This window comes from Falco peregrinus, chromosome 4, assembly GCF_023634155.1.
Source record: "Falco peregrinus isolate bFalPer1 chromosome 4, bFalPer1.pri, whole genome shotgun sequence".
Taxonomy (NCBI): domain Eukaryota; kingdom Metazoa; phylum Chordata; class Aves; order Falconiformes; family Falconidae; genus Falco; species Falco peregrinus.
Window position 1 is genome coordinate 16,124,861 of NC_073724.1, and position 7,323 is coordinate 16,132,183.

The 7,323-nt window shown below is 39.1% G+C and overlaps 1 long non-coding RNA gene across 1 annotated transcript; it reads right to left on the reverse strand.

Moving 5' to 3' along the window:
- Nucleotides 1-2,193: 2,193 nt before the first annotated feature.
- On the reverse strand, nt 2,194-6,496 carry LOC129784338 (uncharacterized). The gene is made up of 4 exons (XR_008746938.1): nt 6,435-6,496; nt 5,923-6,331; nt 2,957-4,598; nt 2,194-2,677 (listed from the first exon to the last, which is right to left on the reverse strand). It is a non-coding gene; the product is annotated as an uncharacterized LOC129784338 (long non-coding RNA).
- Nucleotides 6,497-7,323: the final 827 nt, after the last annotated feature.

Here is a 7,323-nt window from a genome sequence, read left to right on the forward strand (position 1 = left end):
GTTATATAAATTAAATGTGAAGTCTTGACTCTCCTGTTCAACTCTCAGGTTTCTTTATCAACAGATCCTTTCAATAACAGGCCTTTGTTTTTCCATGTCCCTCAAGTGTACACTTGCTCTGTGTTTTATTTTACCTCTGTCCATATTAATTTAAGACCAAGAAAAAAGGGGAATTACTGCTACACAGCTTGCTTCAAGTTTTATTGTCTATAAATTTTGTTCCTTTTCTTTTGTGTATAATGGAATTATATTTACCTTTTTTGTTGATGTCTGCTATTACTACACACATCTAATATATCTACCAAAAATTCTACATTTGTGTATAAGAAAATTCTTGGTCTGATGTTACAAGGCAGTGAAACTGACATCAAAACCATGAAATATGGCAAAAGAAAACAAACCAGTTCTAAGCTAATTTGACTATCATAACATATTTCAGTTACATTTATAGGATCACATGGCATACAGCATTCAGCTGAATGGGACTACAGTCAGAGGCAGCTGTGAGGCCCCGTCTCAGATCTCTTTCAGTATAAAGGTATGATATATACTTCTTATCATAGAATCATAGAATCATTTAAGTTCAAAAAGACCTTTGAGATCATCAAGTCCAACTGTTAACCCAGGACTGCCAAGCCCATCACTAAACCATGTCTCTGAGCACCACATCTATGTTTTTTTTTTTAAATACCTCCAGGAATGGCAATTCCACCACCTCCCTCATCAGCCTGTTCCAATGCTTGACCACCCTTTTAGTGAGGAAATTCCCAATATCCAGTCTAAACCTCCCCTGGCACAACTTGAGGCTGTTTTCTCTTGTTGTGTCACTTGTTATCTGGGAGAAGAGACCTACCCCCACTGGCCTACAGCCTCCTTTCAGTTAGTTGTAGAGAGTAATAAGGTCCCCCCTGAGTCTCCTTGTCTGCTAACTAAAGAACCCCAGCTCCACCAGCTGCTCCTCATAGGACTTGTGCTCCAGACCCTTCACCAGCTTTGTTACCCTTCTCTGGACACACTCCAGCACCTTTTTGTTCCTCTTGAAAGGGATCTTCTAGGCCACAGAATCCTCTTCCTTGTACTGTGTCCTGGTTTCAGCTGGCATAGAGTTAATTTTCTTCTCAGTAGCTGGTGCAGTGCTGTGCTTTGGATTTGCTGGGAGAACAGTGTTGATATCACAGTGATGGTTTTGGTTGTTGCTGGGTGATGTTTATACTAAGCCAAGGACTTTTCAGCTTCTCAGGCCCTGCCAGCGAGAGGGCTGGAGGGGCACGGGAAACTGGGAGGGGACACAGCTGGGACAGCTGACCTGAACTGGCCAAGGGGATATTCCATACCGTGGGATGTCATGCTCAGTGTATGAAATGGTGGGAGCTGGCTGGGGGGGATTGCTGCTCGTGGACTGGCTGGGCATCAGTGAGTGGCTGGTGAGCAGTTTCATTGTGCATCACTTGTGGTTTTTTCCTTGAGGTTTATATATTTATCTTTCTCATTTTGTTACCTCTCTTTTCATTACAATTATTAATATTATATTAGTATTATATTTTACTTTATTTCAATTATTAAAGTTTCTTATCTTAGCCCACGGGCTTTACCTTTTCCCAGTTTTCCTCCCCATCCCACTGGGCTGCCGGGAGTGAGCAAGCAGCTGTGTGGTACTTAAGTTGCCGGCTGGGGTTAAACCACAACGTACTGGTACCATTCATATAAGTGGGTAAATATATAACAAACACATCATATGAAGTCACTAGGGAAATTGGCCAAACTAGGTCATACTGAATAAACTCTGTTTCTCCTCTAACTTGAAATACAGCAAAATAAACAGCAAAGACTATTTAGGACTTTCAGATGGGATTCATTGAACTTTAGCTTGTCTAAAAGTTAAACATCTGGTTAAAGATAGTTCTTCAGACTATTCAGGGCTAAAATGAATCATTGTTGAGGTAAATGCACCTCCAGCAAGTGATTCATCGCTTGCCAAGATAAGTATGTGGTACAGGTGTGACGAAGTGCTGCTGAGAGGTTCCTGACTTTCCACAGGTTCTCAAGGGAACCCAGACAATCAGTGTTCTCTGATTTTCAGTGCACCTTTAAATATCTAAAGTTAGCGAGATGAATCTCTGCCAAACTGACTGAAGAAAAGCACAGTAATGACATTAAATTGCAGAGATTACCTCTTTGCTTATGAAACCCAGAGGTAACAAGAAAATGTGAAGTTCACCGAGGTTTGTCTTTTGCAAGGACGCTGGGCTCCGCAGGAAGCTTTTAAGCACCTCCAATCTCAGGGTTTCTAGGATCAGACCCTGATGAACCAGAAATAAGCACAGCTTCAGAACCAAAATGATTCAGCTATGCAATGTTCATAATGCATAGTGAGGTCAACGGAGAAGCAAAATCTGTCTGTGTATTCCAGCCAGATGTGTATTCCATGTATTCACCACTCACAATCCTTTAAGGCACTTTTATTCTACTATTCCAGGTTCAACTGCCAAGCAGATACCAATACAGGTATATTCCCGGGCACAAAATGTGCTGAAATTAGGTTAAAGGTATGGTTGGCTACAGTTCACCAGAGTCAGGAAATGTGAAATTAAGCCTGGAACTACGTACTTGACACACCGTTTTCTGCTCAGGTATTGAAACTCTCCTGAGGACGGTTTGCTGATTGACCACAATGGCCCTGAAGAGAGGCATGATAAGAGACAAGGTAAGATGGAGAAATCATGAAAATGAACAACCGGTATACGTATGTAGTCTTCACTGACTTTCAGATACCTGCTTTCTGTCCCAAAACTTTGCAATTATTTTAGCATGGTGCATGTTTTGGTAAATTTCCTTTAAATAAAAATATAAATAAATCCCTCTACCTTTCCAAAGAATTCCCAAACCCAGACTACATGGAAGCTCAGATAACTTTTTAACATATATTATTTATGCAACAAAACAAGATTTACTATACCTGTGACGTTAGAAAGAATGACTGCATTCTCCTGTGGTCTGTAGTGTCAAGCGTGATTTGGGAGAAGTTAGATTTGTACAGCATCCTGCTGTCAAACGTGGCCAGCAGTATGATGCAGAAGGTGGTGGCTTTTTCACTGGAACAGAATCAAAACTTCTGTTTCTTCTCCAGTAAAGAGAGGATTGTTACTGAATTTCTGTGAAAGACATTAGTTGTTGACTTTTGGCATTTAGGTGAAACAGCCAGTCGACATTTTCTGAAATAATATTTTCATTTTGGAAAATGACATTTTATCAAGACTTCTTAATCATCCTTTGGAAAATGTGTCTTTTGAGGGGAAGCTCCCCTAGCTGTTTGATTCAGCATATTTTGTCTGAGTGTTTTCACTTAGTTTTGGATTTTTTTGCAAAACTTAAAAAATGGTTAGTTACTAATATGTATAGCAGTGCTATTGTACACACTTGAATGGCTGCTGACACATATCTTTTCTTTCTTCTTCACTGTGTGATGTAGTCAATCTTTTCAGTCCAGCCTTAGGATTTCATGGCATCAGATCTTAACATGGACGGGTTCCTTCGCCTCTATACTGATTGGGAGAAAGTGACACATTCTTCTGGGGAGTGAATCTTCTGAGCAGCCGACACCAGTTTAAAGCCCACCTTGTGTTGCCAGCAAATATAATCTAAGCAAGTCTCTTTGAAATTGCAGTATTTCGTGACCTTAATAATTTAATCATACATTTGAAGCTCAAGTGTATCTGGAGTTGCTAAATTGGAAAGAGCATATGAATGTTTCTGGAACAACAACAAGGCATGAGTGTGATGCAAATCAGCTTGTAGATTCATCTGCACCTTGACAGATCCAGTCATAATCATACTATTTGCTAACTCCCGGGGAGGGACATTTGTGTGCCCTTGGCACCCCCTTCCTCAAGCCTTGTCCTCTGTGTGGTCTTCAGTGACCTGACTTTATTGTATCCCTGACTGCTGTGGCTGAAGTGGAGGAGAGAGAAGCATCCAGCTCGTTCCCTGCTGGGTGGTACTCAGCTTCATCTGCCTCCACATCAGTCCTCTGTGCCTCTGGTGTACTTTGCTAACACAGCTACTTACAATTCAAGGTGTAAAATAATAAAAAATACAGAAGTATACTGTCTGAATGCTTGCTTTTTAAGTCTCATTCTTGTGTATGTTTTTAAACCAAAGATCGTGGGCAGAAATGTTCTTTACAACAACGTCTTTCCACCTTGCATTTCCCTGTGGAAATTTCTTACGATCTATTTACAGTCTCTTCATTCCAGTTCTGGTCAACTGACAGTTGCTTGAAGAGGATTTCTGTGCTTTTATTTGGAATAAAAGTGACACGTTGAAGCATCCATGGTCTGACAAACTGACTGCTACAGAACGCAGATTCAGAGTCTTAGCTGTTTCCATTTCGTTTCGCCACAGCACTGAGCTGTATTCTACTAATCACAGCAGATGGTGGCAGAAAATCCTGTACCCAAGTGCTCTGGGAAAACTTCAGCCTACGGCTTCCCATCCTTCTTCACTCCCTGGATGTACACATGGCCTTGGACAGGTACACATGCACTGCAACTGCATGCTGTGCTTCTGTCTACAGTGGATTTTCTCTTAGACACCTGAAACTTAAAAAATAAAAAATGCTAATGTTGTCCATCTCTTGAAAATCATTACTATTTTAACTGTTGTCTCATTTTGCATTGAGTTGAAATGGTGTCTATTGGTGTATATTATTGCTCACATGGTATTGATGTCTATTAATTTTCTCATCTTTGTTGACCCGCCTACAAGTCTTTTAGACAGCAGGAGTGGGAAATGTTAAGGAAAAAAGCACCCAGTCATGGACACTGTTTATACAAATAAAGAAGTAATGTGCCCAGTGCTTTCATAGCTAAATGAAACGTGCTTATATTTCACTGAAGAGCTTTAGTTCCAGAAGACTTATCTGTTTATTCAAATATTCACCATCTATGGGCACCCTTTAAAGTTTTTTTTTTTTATTATTATTATTTTATTTCCAGTCTGATCTTAAAATTTGAGTCATAAAGATCATGTAAAAGGTAGAAATGACAAAGTTGATTAATGTCAAAGTACATTTATAAAATGATGTACTTCCATGAGAGGACCAAGACACCCATTATTTTGTGGATTTCTCCAGTTTATTTGATTTAGATATCTGATAGCACTAAATTCATTTTTGTTACTTTTTTTTTCCTTACAAGCAAACCAGAAATGCTACAATAACTTTTTCATGAAGTATATGAAAGCTTCTGTTTGCAAGCAATTCTGAAAGTAGGATTTCAGAAGCTAGAGAAATATAAGATGCATACCATGAGACTAATGTTGAAGGATTTTTCCTGAGTCTAATTGCAGTTATTCTGAAGTCATCTGACAAATGAGTTTTCCTTTTTCTTTTCCTTTTTTTTTTTTTTTTAAATGTAAGCTTCTAACCTTAATGGTTATCGAAGACAGCCTGATGGAAGTAAACCTCAAAAATGTAAGTAGCAGTAGACAAATAAAGATGTTCCACAGTGAACCTGCTAAAAACCCATTTTTTTTTAAAGCCAATCTTATGTTTTTGTGACCTGATTTCTGATTTTTGATTGCTAAGATGAGAAAGAAGGGAAGCTAACTAAAGGCCAACTATAACATCATCTAATCACAACTAATCTCCTAGGCCTGGCACAGTCTGGATTTGGGCCAGGACACAAAACCAAAAATGCTTTACTGGCAGTGATAGATGACCTCAGCTGTTAGTGGACAGAGGGCAGACATTTCCTCTCATAATTCCTGATTTCTTGAAACATTTGTTTCTGATGGCCATCAGATAATGCCATTTCATCTGACAGGAGTGGCAGGGCCCTTGACTACAGCACAAAATGGATGAAAACCTATTGAGAATGTAACATTTAAAAAGTAGCGAAGGGAAACAAAGTCCCTGCTACTGACCTTTTACGAGCTGAGTCTCAGAAAAAGATTTTTTTTTCATTGTTTGGTTAAGAACTGTCCATGGATGAACTGAAGTCCGTGGATGATTGAGGTGATGCTGACTGGGTCAAGAGAAGGACTCAGAAGGGTTTTAAGCAACGTTCAAGTTTTCTTTTGATGAAATCCACTCCATATTCACAGTTGGTACTTAAGTCTCCATAGCACTATCAATGAGTAAGATTTTCTTCAGTCTTTAAATGGCTTCAGAATTTCAATCTCATTTAAAACAGTTTATCTAGAGTAATTTTTTTTCTTTTCTTTGTGGTCTAGAGCTAGGAAAGATACACACACAAGAAGTGTTCAACTCTGCATGATACTGTGACCGATCTGGAATGGTTTAGTGTTTCTTTTCAGCACCTTGTGTCGCTTCCTGCAAATACAACATGCAAAACCTCTCAGAACTGAAGGATCAGTCTGTGACTTGACAGGTTCCTGTCTCAAGAGCATGTCCTTCAAAAAGAGTAAGCACCCACCTTTGCAGGATGCAAAAGTCTTCTGGAGGGCCAGCTCTGGCCTGTGGACTGAACTTCTTCAGGACCACAAGCACAGTCATCATCTTCCGCAATGGGCAATTCCTTCACTCCTGCTTTGTGGAGCTTCCTTCCTTCGGAGAATAAGCAAGACTGACAGAGATGTGAGAAGGAACAATTCCATTATTGAATGTCACAATAAAAATGCATGCAGACATAAAGAAGAATTTTGTGTTTGTGACAGTTGAAGAATTTTTAACTTCCCAATGGATATTTAATTTCTGGATAATGGATAACTAACTTCTAGATAGACATTCACTTCTATTACAGTGCGTCGTTCCTTCCTTTTAAAATAAGTGCTAGCAAGATGAGAAAGAGATGCTATTTTCAACCAAGAGTTAAAATGACTGCAGAGTGTTTGAAATTAAGTTGGCTGAAATGTTGGCTGAACTAAAAAAGCTATTAATTATTTGGCACATTAGCTAAATGAATCCTCGATGAAGCCCATGAACTGAAATCTGAGGTGAATTTGGCCTGTTTCTTTTTAGGAAAGCATTTTTTTTTTTTTTTTGTGCAAAATGGGTGCCTTCAAATCTGACAAGAAGTTAATAGGACATACTTAAGGTCTTGGCAGTGGATTGATATTGTTTTCATACTAAGAGGTTTTGTGAAATGCTTGAACTCATTCAGGATGCCATTTCCCAGCTTAGAGCAACAATTGCAATCCATGAATCTATGTAGAAGAAAAACGATCATTACTATAGTAAGGATGTGTTAAAGTGCAGGGTCAATTAAAAATGCGTGAATAGGGGCAACTACATCTTGAAACAGTAGTATAGTATTTTGGAACTTAGAAGGTGAAGATTTATACATTTAAATTTGGGTGGGTTTA